Below are 17,443 nucleotides of genomic sequence, written 5' to 3' on the forward strand. Positions count from 1 at the left end.
AATGACTAGGACTGGGGCAGCTGGGTGGGGATAGTTAGAGCCAGCAGGTCAACGCCATCCCCGAGGTGGATGAACTAACCCCTGGCACCCCTTTTGGGATGGTGAGGAACTGTCTGCAAGCATGTTTGTACAAGTGTATTTCCTATATGAGTGGCCAAATGCCAGCGGTTGCTTCCAAGAACCTCGTGTAGTTTCCAGACCTTCAGCAGGCCTGTACCTCAGCCAGGCTATTTGTCGTGCACAAGGACATGGTAGCAGTCAAGCAGCCCATGCTGTTTGGATATCTGTATGAAGACAGCACTGGAGTGGCAGGAAGATGTCCACATAGCAGCAGCATTTGGTAGCGTCATGCACTGCAAGGACAAGAAGGTGCAGGGAGCTGCTCATGGATCCTGTAAGGCTGTGGGCCAAGCACAGCTCTGATTTGAGCCGGTGAACCTCCGATGAGATCCTCATGTACATGCTAGCACTGAACTGAACCCGGGAGGAGTAACACCCCTTGTCTGCACCAGCTACTCCACAGCAGGACACCCTTTACCCTGCTGTCCTTTGCGCTGTTGTCAAGCCGGGCTGAAATGCCTGGGTTTCCCCAGGGGCTGGCTTTAGGCAAGCCGGTCTCATCCCCAAGAATTCCTACAGGAGGGGAGCGTAAGATGCCACAGCAAAGTCCTGACTGCACGAAGTGCCCCGCTTGACGTGGACAAACTTGCTGGTTTTGGGGCACCTGGGTTTGAAAGCTGGGCCCTGGAAGTCTGGTTTTGCCCGGAGCTGCTCTCATGGCTGTTTACTGATCAGCCCTCGCAGGAGCATAAAAGAAGGTCAGAACTTCACCGCAGGGGCCAAACGCTGTTCTCAAAACTCTGCTCCTCAGGGGAGTTACTCCAGATTTACCACAGCATTTCTGAGATTAAAACCAGGCCATAAGGAGCTAATTAAAGTCAGGCTAGTATGAGATTTGATATGGTCAAACCAATACATCCTTCATCTACATAGCTGGATCCCTCTGAGTTACCAGAGTTGTCTGGAAAGGCCACAGTGAAACCAGACACCATATACCTGAAACTGAAAAGTCCAAGCAAACCTCTTTCAAAAATTGTCACGCAGGGGTCTTCTCAGGAAGGTGAGTGACCCAGGAGTTACTCATTAGGCTGCATAGTAAAAATTGGCTAAGCAACAAAGCTGTCTGCTTTGCTTGCTACAGCTAATCAAAACGTAAGTAGAGTGCAGGCCAAGGGCTGGATCTAAGCATGCAGAAGCTGGTGGAAGGGCTCCCACTGGGCTGAAGCCAATGTGGTCCAGAGCAGCTTTGTTTTAAAAGTGGAAGAGAACATAAACAGGCATGACTGAGCTCTGACGTTCCCTTGAACCCAGATACGTCTCTGTCTGGAGCAGGGCAGCTAGCTCGGTGTGCTTCGGTGCTCAGGGATATCATGAGGTCTGAGAAAGACCAAAGGGAAGGATCAGCAAAGGCGGCTGAGGCAGAAGAGATTTACTTGTGTAAGATACCTGTATCTACTTTTTTTTTTTCCCATGAAGAGAGAAGGAAGCTGGTCCTACAGCAGAATTCAAAGTGGCTCTAGAAATGAAATCAGCCTCTTAGTTTCCTTCAGCCCCATAGCATAAGGGAATTATGCCATTAACTTAAAAAGCATTATTTGTAAAATAAGTCTGTCGTGTATGTGCTGGGTAATTTCAGCATAGTTAATTCAGTGCTGCAGGAGCAAATGATGCAAGTGGCGTGGCTGGATTTTTTTTTTTTTTTTTTTTAAGGGTTGGATAATTTTATGACTAATAGTAACACTTGCAACTACGCATGCTAAGAGAAGAGTAATCACAATTTGTGCTGCAGGGCATAAGCTGACTGTTTGCATAGGTCATGAGGACTTTTTTTTTCTCCTCTGTAAAGTAATACAGCTAAAGGTACTTTTGAAGGCTGTTTTCTTCTGCCTTTTAAACAGTAGATGTTGGCCACTGGTCAAAGGTAGATTATCTGATGGGATGAACCAGTGGTCTGATCTGCTAATTACTAAATTCCTACATAAGGCTTTTATTTCCTGCACAGGGAGGTACTGTGCATACGCTGCACCTTTGCAGAGACACCTTTTTTGTAAGATGGAATTAAAGCACCAGCTCTGGTCCCTAGTTGAAACCAGCAGCATTCAGTAAGTTTGGACCACATCTGTGTGCTGAGTAGCCCTAGGCGGGCCTCTGAGATTTCTGTTCCATACATGGGAACTGTATTTCTGGCAGAAGCTCTTAAGAGTTGAGTGAAGAAATTGCAATCAATAATCTACCATATTTATTTCACTTTGTGTGTTTGCTCGTGGAACTTCCAGGAGCAGATCAAAATCTCCTCAGATGTATTTGATGTTGTTTAGCAACAGTTCATTATGTGGGCATTACTTTTTTTTTTTTCCCCTTCCTGATTTGGCTAAGGCTAGCTCTTTGATAATCGAGGCCTGTTGTGAATGCTTGTAAGAAGTGAATTAAAAATTGGCCCTGAGTAAACCAAAACATGGGTTTGAAAATATGTTGGCGTTGATTTCTTCCAGGGTGGTTCAATCATCCAGAAACTGGGAGAAAGCTACCTTAATTACTGGGGAGATGAGTGGTAAAAAGAATCTTTTTAACATTGCTTGTTGTGGCAACTTAGTTTTGCTCTGTTCCTTCTCCTCCTATAGCTGTATGGCTCCGTGCAAATTGTATACAGCTGTGCACACAAATGAGCAGCTGGGTGGTTTTGACCATTGGGCAAGATCCCTAGTGGGTGGTGGTTTTTTTTTTTTTTTTTTTAAAAGAGCAAAAAATAACCTGGCTTGTTTTTTCAGCTTGTGGTTTGCAGCACCATTGGTTAGAAAACATCCTTTTGATTTAAAAACTGAGCGAACTGGAGCAAGCTACTAAAAGAGAGAAAATACGGGATACTGAGATGCTGTCCTGTATCACCGCATTGACTGTATTTGCATTTTGGTGTCTCATGGGTCCTGATTAAAGCCTGCACATCGGGTCGCTGAGCAAGTGTGCTCCGCTGCAGCCCCTGCCTCGCTCGTGGTGTTGAAGCAGTCGGGATTTCACTAGGGATTTAGTCTTCCGTCTCAGGTTCACAAATACCGGGGTCTCCCCAAATCCTGCTCCCACCAATCCATTCGAGTTCAGTGCTACGTCCTGTCAGATTGGGGAGGGGAAAGGCCTTCCTTTGCTGTAAGAAATGTGACCCTACACCGTAAGGACATTAGCACTAAGGGTTCCCCCCAGCCCTTGTAGCAGGTCAGGAGTCAGCAGGGCCGTCTGGTGCCCGTCGCACCCAGCCCTTGCTGGGGCTCCGGGAGTCTGCTGGAATGGTTTAATCGGTGCTTTTCTCGTGTCTGAGATGGCGAAGTCCTGGGCGGGAAGAATAGCTTATAAATTTTTCTCATATGACAGTTATTCTTTTCTCTATCTCGTCATTGCTTGTTTTCTTAGCTTTGCCTTGGAGTGAGGGATGAATCATGAAATCTAATGGGCTTTCATGAGAAGAGCCTTGGGCACTGAGCAGGGAAGGACCAGGGAGCGGCAGCTGATTTCTCGGGGGCTATGACGGAGGCACGAGCTGTCTGCGGCCTCTAGACGAAATGCGGTGGTGCCTCGAGCTCTGATGGCGCGGGAGGCTGCTGGGGAAGCCCCCTCGGTGGAGGTGTACCCCAGGGGCTGCTGGGCTGGATGGGAGCCCTTGTTGTCCCTCAAGCTGGACCCAAGGTGCCGGCAGGAGGCCGAGGCGGCTGAGGAGAGCAACATCTTGGCTCGCTCACCAACCTGCTCAGATGGCCACCTGGCCTGGAGTCAGCGCTGGGCCTTGACGTGGCAGCACCACGGCCTGGCCCGGGCCGGTGCTTGCCCATTGCCTCAGCAGCAGGCAGATCGCTTACGGCCGGAGGAGAGGAGATGAAAGGGAGAGGAGGGACTAGCTATCATTTATTAATGCTATCGGGTTGCATTTCTTTCCAGTGCTGTAGGACTGGGGCAGGACTTGCAGGCAGCTGATGAAAGAGGAGGCAGAAGCTCACCAGGAAACACGAGAGGACTTGGAGGGGGAGTCTCAGGAGGGTCACTGGGAGATGGGAAGGTCTGGGTGCTCTCCAAAAAACTGTCAGAGGCTGGAAGAGTCTGAGAGGGCAAGGGAATGACAGGGGGAAGGAAATCAGATAAAAAGCATCGGGAGGCCAACTGAGAAGGGATGGGAGAAACCGGACAGTCATCTTGTTATTGCGGAGTTGGTAGAAAAAACCATGATTTTTTTTCTCTTCTGTGTTGTTTCCTGTTTGCTAATAATTTTAAGATAGTGTTATGCCTGGGGTGTCTTTCCTGTTATTTGAGCTGTTCCTGGGTGAGAGCTTACCTATACAGAGACCCTACCCCATTGCTAGCATAAGGGAACTCGGGTTTCATGAAGAAGACCCGTAGGAGTTTCTAGGGTTTGCTATGGGGCTTAACTTTAGAAGCATCCTAAAAATTTCTATAGAGTCTGGTGGAAAATTTTGCATGCTCTACATGATTTTTTGGTAACGTTCTTTAACAGTCTATAGCATGGATGAAGTTGCTGATTAAACTCTTCTATCATTTGAGACAGCCCAAAATAGTTAGAGATGTTCATAAAGGGCATCCCTCCATAAGGGTCGCTTACAGCAGCTGAATGCTTTAGCGACCAGATTTCACCCAGGGTCTGGGACATGCTGTGAGTCTCATCTGGTTTTGTGACAATCATGCTTTTGATCATATGCAAAGATGCATCAAAAATGTTACTCTGACTTTTCCCAATTATGCAAAGTTATAAGCATTTGAAGTTAAATCCAGTGAGGCTTACTTTGCCAGCTTCAGAGCTGGAGAGATGCAGAGATTCCTAGATGAGAATTTTTTTTTTCTTTCACTAGAAAGCATTTTTTCTTATTTCTAATGAGGATCAGAGTGCCCAGGGGCCTGATTTTTCCGATAGGACCAGCAGCATTTCTGTAACGAGTCCGTGTGAGCCCGAGTGTGCAGACCCTGTGAATCAGACTCTCCATCCTTGTCATTTTTGGTGGTCTAGAAAGTGAGATAATTGAGTCCCCCAGTACTCCAGGGAAGCAAACAGATTTGTGTTATTCTCACCATCAAATGGTGGCTGAAAAACAGTCAAGGAGAGCACACCGGCATCCAGGACATGCCCGCATTTCACCAACTGCGTGAATGCAGTCACATTTGTGGGCTAACATGTCTCTATTGACACTGGGACACAAGCAGTAATGGCTTGTACACATTCCATATTTACTATATTTACTCTTCACGATGTTTGTCCTGTTCATTCATCGGTGCTGCCATTAGGATTACAGAATTTTCAAACATCAACACAGCTACTTTTCAGACAGGGTGAAAGCTCCGTCTTCGCAGTGATGAGATGTCAAAACCAGTGCTGAAAGAACACCTCGTATTTCAGTCAGTATTGCAAAAAAAGCATGATAAAATTCAGTCAGGCAGCCCAGATCCTTAAAAGCAGGTACAAATCGAGTGTGTGATATACGTTGTGCGAGTGTCATTTTTGGTGTCAGCTAAAGGAGCAAAGGCATATCAGAGCCTTATTGGGCTGTTCTGAAATGGTGCCATCTCCATTTCATGCACTATGCCAGGTCTTCCTCCCAGCTTAACTGTCGCTGAGACCAGGGCAGAGCAGCAAAAAAATGAACGTGGCAGTGGTGAGCAATTTTGTTTGTTTGCCAGTTTACCTGTATTGCATCACAGCAGGACTTTTTTCAATAGATAAGCTCGGAGACAATAGGCTGCTGACAACCCCCTTGCATCATTTTGGCATCAATTCTCCAAGCAGAAGAGCGTGTCTAACAGTGGTAGTTACGTGTACTATAAAATATAATAGACAAAGCCCTAACATCCTGCAGCAAACAGGATTTACGTTCTGTTCCAAGTTTTCTAAATCCTGTGAAATGCTGGTGTGGTAGCCTGGATATTATTCTGTGGCTGCTTTATTTGAATGAAACAATCAGTATCGCATTAATATAGTAGGGACATGAATAATAAACTTAGCTTACAAGACCTCTCATTATTACTTCTAGCATTCAATCTCTTCTTTTGTACCTCCATTCTAATTTTTCACGATCGCAAAGATTTTTGATCACAGACTTGAAACTCGCTGTGGAGAAGGTGGATTTCTAATGGGGAGGTGGAGAGCACAGAAAGACAACAGAAGGCGGCTCACAGTGATTTTGCAAACCCTGAAGTAGTTAATTGTATTGCCATTTTAGGTTGGGCTCTGAAAAGGCACATGTGTGGCTTGGCTCAAATTCCAGAACTTTCTCTTGGGACTTCTGCTTCCAAGGTACTTACAGGCAGATTTTTCAAAAGCAGTGAAGTTGTAAACTTTTGGGGTTCAGAGTTATCAATGTATTTAGATGACTGGCTGGTTTAAAACTACTTTCACAAATGATTTTTACCTCATGTGGTGAACAGACTGGAGTTAACTTGGAACAAGGCAAATAACAGCCCTGGACTTCAGGAGAGCAGACTTTGCCATGTTCAAGGACCTGCTTCAAAGAATCCCATGGGAGACAGTCTTAGGGAGCAGAAGAATAACCCCATGCCCCGGTACAGGCAGCTTTGCAGGAAAGGACCTTGGGATCCTGGTGAACAACAAGTTGAACATGAGCCAGCAATGTGCTGTTGCAGCTAAGACCAACAGCCTCCCGGGCTGCATTAGGTCAGATTGAGGGAGATGATCCTTCCACTCTGCTCAGCCCACGTGAGACGTCTGTAGCTCCATGTCCAGTTCTGGGCTCCCCAGATGAGAGACATGGACACACTGGAGTGAGTCCTGCCAAGGCCCATGAAGATGATTACAGGAGTGGAGCATCTGACATGCAAGGAGATGCTGAGAGGGCTGGGGCTGTTCAGCCTGGAGAGGAGGAGGCTCAGGGAGATCTTACCCATGTGTATAAATACCTGATGGGAAGGAGTAAGGAATAAGGAGGCAGACTCTTCTCAGTGGCATCTAGGGAAAGGACAGGAGGCAATGGGCACAAACCAACCCAGAGGAAATTCTGTTTAAACATAAGAAAAACTTTTTTTACTGTAAAAGTGGTCAGACATTGGAACAGGTTGCCCAAAGAAGTTGTGGAGTCTCTGTCCTTGGAGGTATTCAACACCTGACTGGATGTGGCCCTGCACAACCTCTCTAGGTGATGGTGACCCTGCTCTGAGCAGGGGTTCGGACTAGATGATTTCCAGAGGTGCCTTCCAACCTCAGCAATTCTGTGTTTTCGTATTAGCATGCAGAAAAAATAGATTAAAAGAGTAATCAAGAATGGCCTGCCCTGGGCTATTTGTGGAGCCTGGGAAGTCACAGGCACACACAGTCCTCATCCATCCCAGGAGACACCACATTAGGAACTTTTCCCGTCAAACAGTGTGTAGCATATAAACTGTACTGTAGTGTTTCAAGGCACCAGAGCTGAGGTCTGATGCTCTCCTAACTATGTAAAAGCTGGAGCTTTGAGAGTTACTGGGGTCAGAGGCACACAAAGGACAGACGATGAACAACTAGTCCTTTGGCAAAATGCAGTAGAGAGGCCAGCTGCTTTCACTTGCCTTCAGTTTTGGCACAACATGCTAGAAATGGGTATTTTGACATACGTGGTTAAGTTGTAGAAGGCGATACACTCATACCATCACAGAAAGGGAATGAAGTTGAACAGAGTCAGTGGAGCTCAGTAGGAATCACACCAGGAGCCTGTGGAAAAGGTCAGTAAAACTTAGCAAAGAGGCTGAGAACAGAGTTTGGATGAAATCTCAGGTCAGCATGTAAATAACCAATGTCAGATGGCATTTTCATTGGATATTTATTCTGGAGCCGGTGCAGGAATTACTGTGTGAGTTTCCTGTACTGAATTATGCAAGAGGCAGATTGGCCAGTCGTTACGGTTTCATTTATCCTTAAGTTCATTAGGCACTTGCTGGACAAGTGCTGGGCAGTAGGAACCTCTCGTCCTTGACTTATGGAAATTTCCGACGTGTTGGAAAGAAAATGATAATTTTGCAATCAGTCTTCACAAGCCACCTTAAGCAGTTGGCAGGGCGATTTTAATGCTCTGGTAGAAAGCTGTATCACGGTTAAATATTCCACTGAAACAGGATAGCTCTCTAAGGCACGCTGGCCCAGCTCCAAGGCGACTAACCCGGCCGTCTCCTCCTGGGTGGAGGATCACCTCCTGGAAGCCCTCAGGAATGCCTGCTGGTGGCAGGGATTGCTTGCAGAGAACGGGGGCCCCGCAGCAGCGTTTGGCTGGCCCCTGCAGTCTGGGCTCTGAAAAGTTCAGCTGCGTCTCAGCTCGTGAATGGCTCCAGGTTTGTTCTCACTGGGACAAAGAGTGGTTTCTGTGAACTCCTCCTGGTTCCCACTTTCTTAGTGATTTTTGTCAAGTGTGTTGTGCAGGCTGGTTTGAGACCTGTAGCAGGACATTGATGTGGGATTTAGTCAAGAAAGAGGAGAAACAGTATTTCAGAAGTTGGTATTTTGGAATTATGTCATTGGGTAAGAGCTCTATAAAGAGAGTTTACACAACCCTGATTCCTCCCCATAGCAACCCATGTTGTGTAAATAAAGCCAGCCCAGAAGCAAGAGTCTGTGCTTTGCAGCCCTTCCCATTGCACGGCGTACATTTGCTTGGAGGCAGGATGCCCGAAGGGAGGTCTGGCGGCTTGTTTTGTCCACGTGAATTTTGAGCCTGTGTTGTGGAGGAAGTCGAGCGTGCTCTTTTGCCCCCTTAGTATTCTGAGGCTTGATTTTCCTATATACTATATCCTATATACCTTTTAAGACATAGGTATATAGGATTTTCCGTAACATAGCAAACCATTAATCCATCTTGCATGTTTGTCTGCCCTGACTACCAGTCGGTATTTGATGATGATTCAGAGGAAATCAGTGTTACAAATAACACCTTTGCTAAATAGAGATGGTGGTTTTGGGTAGAGAGGTGCATGCACAGTTCCTCTGCAAAGAGAGATGAAGGCTGGCATTTACAGTTAGAGGCCAAATGAAGCTTTGGGCTTAGATGTGGTATTGTCAGCATCTGATGAGAAATTTCAGACGTTCTTGAAGAATATCCTGAAATTCCAGTTGCTTTTTGCTGCCATTTTAATCAATATTTGATCATATGTAAACCTGAACCAGAAGCTCTAGTTTTGAATTTCGAATTGGAATCGTGGAAGTAAACTTGTACACAGGGATTGCATCCAAGTTCCTGAAATTCTTGGATTAGTTTGAGCCTCATCCAAACCCCATTAACATTAATAGAAGGACTTCATCTGACTCAAAATTCAATCATCAAATTGTTTCTAATCTGACGTACCTAGAAAGCAATGCCGCAGCAGTACCTCAACCACTGCACTGTCGGTTCCTCTTTGTTATTTAGAAGACTTGTTACAGTTCTCTGGTTTTGATATTCGTCAGTATGCCTGCCTTCGTTTACTCCTCAGCATAGCTCTCAGGTAACTGTGTGTTGTCCCACGTCTAGGGGTGTCTCTGTCTTCAGGGCTTTGTTCAGCATCAGAGCAGGGCGACCCATGCAGAGCCCTGGGAAGACCAGTCGTTCTGCTACCCTCAAGAATGCAGGCAAATGAAAATAATTTAAACACATCATAAGGTATTTCTGGAGTGGCCTTCAAGAGTGTTGGTTTAGCTCACTTCCTTGCCTCGAGGTCGGGTCAGCCCTACCTGCACCATTTCTGGCGGATGTTTGTCCAGCCTGTTCTTTATCTTAATTCCTCTTTTCCTTTAGTCTCATCCCTAGACTGCCTCCAGTCACCACTGAAACTGATAGCGTAGGGTAATAATTTTGTCGCAATGCTCACAGAGACCATGGAAACAATACATTTCAGTGGGATTGGATTACTGCCTTTGAGGTGAATTCAGGGTAAGAAAATGGCTACAGCAGCTTTGAGCGAAATGGCAAGTAGAGAAATAAATAAGGTGTGGGGGTTTTTTCGTGGGAGCAGTGGATGACATTTTCTACAGCACAAAGTTCCACAGAACGTGACTGAAAATCAAGCTACAAGCAGATATTTTGGGAATGCTGCATCTACATGGAAGTGGCAAGTTGTTGAGTCTTTGGGAAATTCCCCATCCAAGATAAAAGAAATAATGCGTTAGCTATGTTCGGTAAAGCAGTAGCAAATGCTGACTTGAAGGTCTATTGCGCAGTTGATGTTCAGCTTCACATCCTAGACAGCTCCTGTATAAAAAAAAAATCTCTTGGAAAACTCTTTGAACAGTTTGTGTGCTTCAGTGTTTGGATCAGTTGAGAAAGATGCACTTACCAAAGCTTTCTGAAAGCTGCATGAGTGACCTTGTTCAACTTTCTTGGGCACAGTCTTGTTGCAAAAAGAAAAACAGAAGGCAAAGGCTGCTGACCATAGAATTGCCATTTTCTTTATTTATTTATTTTTGCAGGTACCTCCCTGTGCTGGGGGGAGGGAAGCCACATACATATGTTGCTTCTTATTCATTGCATTTATTCAGATACCACGGACATCAAAGCAATAGCTTGGTTCATGGTTGACAGCATTTAGAAACGTGCTTCTTTTTGCAAGAAGTCCTTACTGCTGTTAATGATGATGCCATACATCCGAATAAAAGCGGGCAGGAAGCCTCCCAGGTCTGTCTCCGAGTGCAGTGGGTATGATTTGCTGCACTGAGCTGGTGATATATGGAGGCAAACGTTAGCTTTAATTAACTTGTTACCACAGTAGAAGAAGCTTTTATTGCCTCTTGTTTCTAAGGGCATGGCTTCACCAGTGCCTCCAGACGAAGGGGAGAGTGCCAGGAATACCACTTTCAGTGATCATAACCAGGTGGAACATCTGCTTTTCATGCTAGTCACCTTGAGGGCCAGCTAGGAATTTTTTAAGTTGTTGTTATTTTTATTAAAAAAAAAAAAAAAAAGGCAGACTGTATGCAGAACTGCAGAGTGTGAGTCAGCAGTTGAGGATGTGGTCACTGGGAGTGAATTGGTAGAAACTCATGTAGATGTTCCAGGATTAAAGGTATTTTTGTTCCAAAAATAATGTCAGATGTTACCGTTTACTGAAAACAGAGGAGGTAAAAAAAAAAAAAAAGGCATGAAACTGGAGTCCATGAAGTAGTGAATTATTTTGATCTTAAAAGCAGGAATAAAAATGAAAACTTAGACTTGTATCAAAACACCTGATTCTGTGCTCTTCTGTCAACCTGCCAATTTTTCCAAGCGCTGCAAGTATTGTAGTTCAAGCAAACCAAACATCTTGACCTCCCATCAGTAACTGGCGTGATGCAAATCCCATGTTTTAAAGACAATGACTGGCAAAAGCCTGGCTTGGTAAGTGCGATACCGTGATGTGAACTACTCAAATACCCTTAATCTTGGTATGACTGGAAGCAGCTCTCTTTAACACTGGCTGTGGCTGGTTTGGGAAATCAATTGCTGTGCATGGAGAATGTAAAAAGTGAGAGACTGTTTGCTTTTGACGGCAGTATCTTACAAGGAGGCAGATACAGAGTCAGCCTGTGTGCAGCACGTCTCGGGGACAAGCACACCGTAATGGCAGGACAACTGCCACGCATTCTGTAAACTAAGGAGTTGAACTTGCCAGTAGTTAATGATTTTTAACTGCACAGCTGGTATGGCCGTAATGTTGAAAACGTATTTTATTATTTAAAAGCTTCTGCGTGTGTTTTGTGTGGTTAAAATGATCCATGGATTACTGCGAAAGAGTAGCAGAATAGAAAGCATTTCTCCCCCCATGGCTGTGGAAGTTAGCAGTGCCAGAATCATGGTCTTTATCTTATGTTCCTAAAAGCAGCAGTTGGTGCTCTTCTTCTCAGGCTTCATTTGAGTCAACGTCGCCTCCTTCCCCTGAAAAACAAAGTGCCCTGCTCTTTCCCCTTCCCCAGTCTAATCCTTCAGGGCTCCTTAGTGCAACTTTGCAGAGGCAGAAGAGAGGAAGGTGAGGAGGGATTAAGTTGCATGGTTGGAGCGGTGAGGATGGGCAGGAGAGGATACATCTCCATTGCTCAGGGCCCCTGCTGGCTGTAATCACCACGGGCAGGGGATTACAGCTGCGCAGCCAAAGCTGGGTCTGTGTGGCCGGGCACCTCAGCTGGCTGCAGGTCGTAGCCACCCTTCCACACTGGCATCGGCTCCTGAACCTCCTCTGCCTTCAGCTTGGCAAGTGCAGATAAGCAATAGTTTGCAATTGTTTTACTCTAGCACACACTAGGTTGAAACAGAGGCATTTCTGGAGCTGACTTAAAAGCTCAGCCCCATAATTTTGAAGGCTAGTGCAACTGGCAGCAACATCATTGTTGCTTTCTCACTCGAACCCAGCAACACATCTCCACATGCATATCCTCGCTAAGCTTTCAGGAGGCAGGCAATATTTGCCAGATAATCTTGTGGCATAGGTGGATTTCATGATTTAACTAGGGCAATGGAAAATTTTAGTGGCAGAAGCAAGATGTGAATTTTATCTTCCACAAAACAGGTTAGTGCCCCAGCCATTGCTTATCAGTGCCTCCCTTCCTGTATGAAATACATTTCCTATACCTAGAGGGCAACAGCAGCAAGGTATTATTTGGTGGGTGAGTCTGGGAATGAGACTGCATGAATGCCCTGGGTAGTTACGTCTGCTCATTTTCCTCCCACTCCCAAGTGCAGTGCTCTGCCTTTTCCTCCATCATACTTCATGTACTTCTAATGTTCTGCATCTTATTGTCAGAGTTTGCAAACTTGCAGACAGCAAAGCCATGCAGTTTCACAAAGCAGTGAATCAGAGTTGTAACTGGAGGAAGAATGGAGTAATTTATGTCTGCACACACAGTCTCTAACTTGTGATTTATCCCTGGAGGAGGTCAGCAATCATTTTTGCAGTGTTCTGCGCTAACCCAAAATGGAAAGGTTTGCAGGGCTCCCTCTCTAACACCAGGTTTCATAACTTCTTGAATCCTTTTAACTCCAAGGATGTTGTTCTGATCTTGATCAGAACTCTTGATCAGAACTCCATGAGGGCATGGAGTTCACTCTTTTCTGCCTATGCCTTTTATTGACTTAAATAAGTAACCAGAGAGACTCTCTTGGCCCAGCTCTACCCTTGAATGATTTTTTTTTTTTTTTGCTAGTTTCTCTGGCCCCCTGTCTGTGATTCATGACTTGACCTAACCTTCACTCACCCCTATAGCCAGAAACCATTGGCTGTTCCTTTTCACTTTATCCTTCCCCCACATCTCTGTTTTTAGGAGGTCATTTTACACCTCATCTTTATGCTTTGTATGCTTGGTGTTGTGGAGCTGCATACGTGTGCATGTGGTAGACCAGGAGGTGGGTGTTGCTTCCCCTGCAGCATGGCACTAGCAGTAGGGGTTTGCTCTGGTGGGGGTGCATGAAAGGCATGTCAAACTCTCTGAATATCCTCTTCCCCAGAGCGTGATGCAGCGCTGCCTTGGCCAGGTGACAAGGAGATGGCCGCTATCAGGCTGCAGCCACGAAACCGTGCTGCCTGGGGTGCACAGCGCAGCATGGCTGTGCGTGATCCCTGTGATCTCACTAGCCAGGAGTATTTGGTGGCTGGACCACAGCCTCGCTGCCCGTGACACCCAGTGGCATGTGGCGGGGTGAAGGTGCTCCCAGTGCACTGCCTATGCGAGTGGGGTATAATCTAAATGAGAGTAACTGGGGCAGGAGGTAGAGTTGAGGTTCGTGTTCAGGGCAGGAGGCTTGATGCCTAAGCGTGTGAGATACTCCCCGAGTTGAGCTCCTATGTCATGTTCAGTTTCAGGCAACCTTCCCCAGCACCTTTTGGACTAATATGTTTGCAAGGCATCTAATGGTAATATTTGGGAGTATTGGGTACTGCACCTGCATACCTGTTCAGCCAGGAATAATACTGGGAAAGACCTCAAATCACACTGAAGTCCTGTGGGATAACCGAAAGTTGAAAAAATTCAACCAGGGTAAGAGGAGAAATAAGACCATCCAAGAGAGGGTTAAAACATCACGCCATGCTGAGGGGTCTGTGGGCACTGCAGGTAATGAAGAACAAAACCCTGTTTCATACCTACCAGTTTTTTCTTGCCCTGACCCTGCAACAAACGAGGAAGAGGGTGGCCTCGGATCAGAAGGAAAATGCTTTTTGTGCAAACCAGCCTGTGGACCTGCTGTTTCCTGAGGCTGCTGAGTGAAATCATGTAGCAGGGTTACAAAAGGGCTGGATAGCATATGAGTGTTAATAGCATTTGCAGCTATGTAAGCAGCAGTAACAACAGCAGAGTAATCAAATCTCATCCTTCAGAGAGGAAGCTGATCACCTGAGTGGGTCTGGGATTTCCCCCTTCCACAATTGCCAGGTACCTTCACAGGCTAATTGAAACATCAAGTGCCGTCTGGGGCCAGGGGCATGGCAGCGGCTTGGTGGATCTAATCTCCAAACAGAGCAGCCCTGGTCGTGCTCCTGCCCCGAGGCCCGATAGCTCCCTGGGTACTACTATCTGTTATCTCTGGCTGCGGCTTTCTGCTTTTTTAATTTTTATTTTTTTTCTCTCTCGAGCCGGGCTCTAAGTGCATTGCTCTGGCAGAGTCATAACTGCTGGATGAGATCTCCCCATCTCCACTTGCTGTTCCTGCAGCTTCCTTAGCTGACTTTTAACCTGAGAGCAGTAAAAAGCATAGCTGGGAAGAGGCAGATACAGCCCTGGGCCCTGACCGGACCCAAGGCAAGAAACATCTTCATCTTATTTCCTCTTGTTACAGCTTTTCTGTCCCTTAACGGTTGGTCCGCTGGCTCTGCGGGCAGCTGGCTCCAGACCAGCTACCTCTTGCAGAGGTTTCTGCTGTAGGATGCAGCATCTGCCTCAGCCTCCTTTTCAGCCTCTTTTCCTTTTCTTTGTGTCCACCTGCCTCTATGCCCGGAAAAAAGCTCAAGTCCTGAGGGCTTCCCATTTCAAATCTAGAGGGGTGGCTGAGGCTCAGCCCCTGTGGGCATTTGAGTCCTCAGCCGGCAGCTGCCAGCCTGCCTGATGGGAACAGGGAGAAAAAGTAGCCCTGTTCTCCAAAGAAGAACCACCCTCACTTTCCTGGGTGGTGGCTGGTCCCTGTGAGGCTTGAACCGTGGACCACCAGTGTGCAAAAGTAGAATGAAAAGTGGGTCTCTGCTTGTGGAAAGTAGGTCAGCCAAGTGTCTGGTTGTAGACGTAAGGAAAATGCCCTGGACGTCGGAGTGAGGATAAAACCTGCAGTTTGGGTGGGCTCTGCACAAAACCTCTGTCATTGCCATGAATCTGGCTGTTCTTCTGCCCCTCCACAGTGCCTTTGAGAACATCTCCTTGCTCCTCAGGTCCCTCTCGGCACAAAATCGTACAAATCTCCCTGTCTACGATGTTCTGGTGCCAGGCATGCCGTTGCAGGCAGGGATGGCAAAGGGGCAGGTTTGATGTCACACCGTGTGTGGTATAACCACAGGTCGCTGGAAGCATGGATGCTGCTCTACCCTGGCTACTGGGGTCTGCTGTGGTGCTTGTGTGGCCATCAGCCAGCTCAGCTGAGCAAGCTGGGCCAGCAGAAAGCCATGTGCCTGCCTTTCCTCTGGGCTGGATTTTGGGTGAATCACTGCCCTGAACTCCCCCTGTGGCCGTGGGGAGGCTGGACCTGATGCCGAGGAGGGGGAGTATGTGGCAGCAAGGCTAGCTGCCTCTTCGGGCAAGCTGCACCTGCACCAGGGTTGCCGTCCTTGGAGGTGTTTGGGGTGAAAAAATAGCCTTGGAAAACAACTGTTGTGCTTCGGGAAGTCATGGGAGGTAAATGCCCAGAAGAGAGAAAGGCTAGGAGTTGGCTGGTACATCTGTCTGACAGACTAGTGGTAACAAAGCCTGGCCCAACATCTTCAGCTATTCACCTGGCTGTGGGACAGGCTTTTCCCAAGCCTTTGATTTCTTCCTTTACAGTTTTTTGCCTTTTCCCATCCTAACCAGAAGCGGTTTTGTAGAGAGGCTGGAGCAAAACCATCAAAGCTAAGAGTTCTGGCATTCCCTCTTAGTAATACTGAAGCGTTTGCTGAGGTATTTTAGTTCCTACCTACTGCTTTTTTCCAGACGTATTCTTGTTGACTTTAAATAGCCATCAAGAAAGTACTCCAGCAGCTGGGCTGCTGTGCAGAGCTGATGGAGACCTCAAGGATGGGCTGAGCCTGTGGTGGACCACCTCGCTCTGGTGCTCTTGGGACAGAGCAGTGGACGTAGCTGTAGGGCTCTGCTCTCCGGTTATCATGCAGGAGAGGATACTTGCAAGGTGACGTCTTGAATCCTGTGGCATGTGCTGGGGAGAAAACCTTCACTGTGTCCTCAGTCAGCAGTTGGCCTCGGCAGGTCTTCTGGCTGCAGGAAGCTGGAGGAGCTCTGTCTCTTTTCTATAGCTCCTTCCCTCTTCCTAGCAAGGAACACTTGGGCAAAGCCAGGTTCTTCTCCAAGGGTGCCCTGTGGAGATCCCCAGGGAAAAGCCAATCTTTTGGAGAGGAACTGGAGTGCCAAGAACTTTCTCTGAGGGGAGTGTTTATCCTATCATTTTCTGAAAATCATTTCCTACCACGTTGGGGAATTAGCCTGCCAAAGTACAAATTGCCCAGCAAGGAAATCACTACCTCCAGATTAATTCCTAGCTGTTTTCCATGTTTGGCTGATGTAAGTGTTGGGTAAATATTTGTACAACACAGAGAATTGCCCCCCTTTCTTCTCTTTTCCAAGGGTCAGAGAAATGTCAGCCGTTGGCACTTGTGTGCAGCCGAGCTTCTGTGTTTGCTGCGAGGCGGGCTCCGTGCCAGCCACGCACAGGAACCGAAGCGCAGACGAGCCAGGGAGTCGCCGCGGTGGAGCGGCCGGGGCAGCCGGCTGTGGTGGCCAGCACCCTCTTCCCAGGAGAGGCTGGTTCCTGACGCTTCATCCTGAGCTTATTTCTCAGAGCAGTGAAGTCCGGAGTTTAACAAGGAAACCAAATAATCTCTCTCTTCCACACCACAGGAGAAAAACCGCTTCTGTTGGTGTCCTCCCTCGGTGAACCTCCAGGAGTGAACCAACTTTTATTCCTGTTTTTTTATTTTATTCCTGTTGTACTTGGTTCCTCTCTTATTTAGCCAGTCCCACTCTTCTGGCTTTCTCCTCTGAAAAAAAAGTGTGCTCCCCTGTCCCACGAGTACAATGAGCCCTCGAAGCAGTGAGTGCTGAATTTCGTGTGAACTACAAAGTCTGTTCCAGTCTCATTGCAAGTGGGGCCATGTGTCCAGCTGCAGGACACTCAGAAACAGTGGCTCCTGCCTCATTGTTCTGAATGAGGTGGAAGCTCACCCTTTATACATTATTTTATGTGAAGACACAGGAATTTATCCTTCTTTCCCATGATAGTCA

At 47.0% G+C, this 17,443-nt stretch overlaps 1 protein-coding gene across 2 annotated transcripts in view; it reads left to right on the forward strand.

Moving 5' to 3' along the window:
• The window catches only part of B4GALNT3 (beta-1,4-N-acetyl-galactosaminyltransferase 3), a 69,375-nt gene that overhangs the window by 22,424 nt on the left and 29,508 nt on the right, over window positions 1–17,443 (forward strand). The gene's annotated exons all lie outside the window — the stretch shown is intronic.

This window comes from Mycteria americana, chromosome 1 (genome assembly GCF_035582795.1).
Source record: "Mycteria americana isolate JAX WOST 10 ecotype Jacksonville Zoo and Gardens chromosome 1, USCA_MyAme_1.0, whole genome shotgun sequence".
Classification (NCBI taxonomy): domain Eukaryota; kingdom Metazoa; phylum Chordata; class Aves; order Ciconiiformes; family Ciconiidae; genus Mycteria; species Mycteria americana.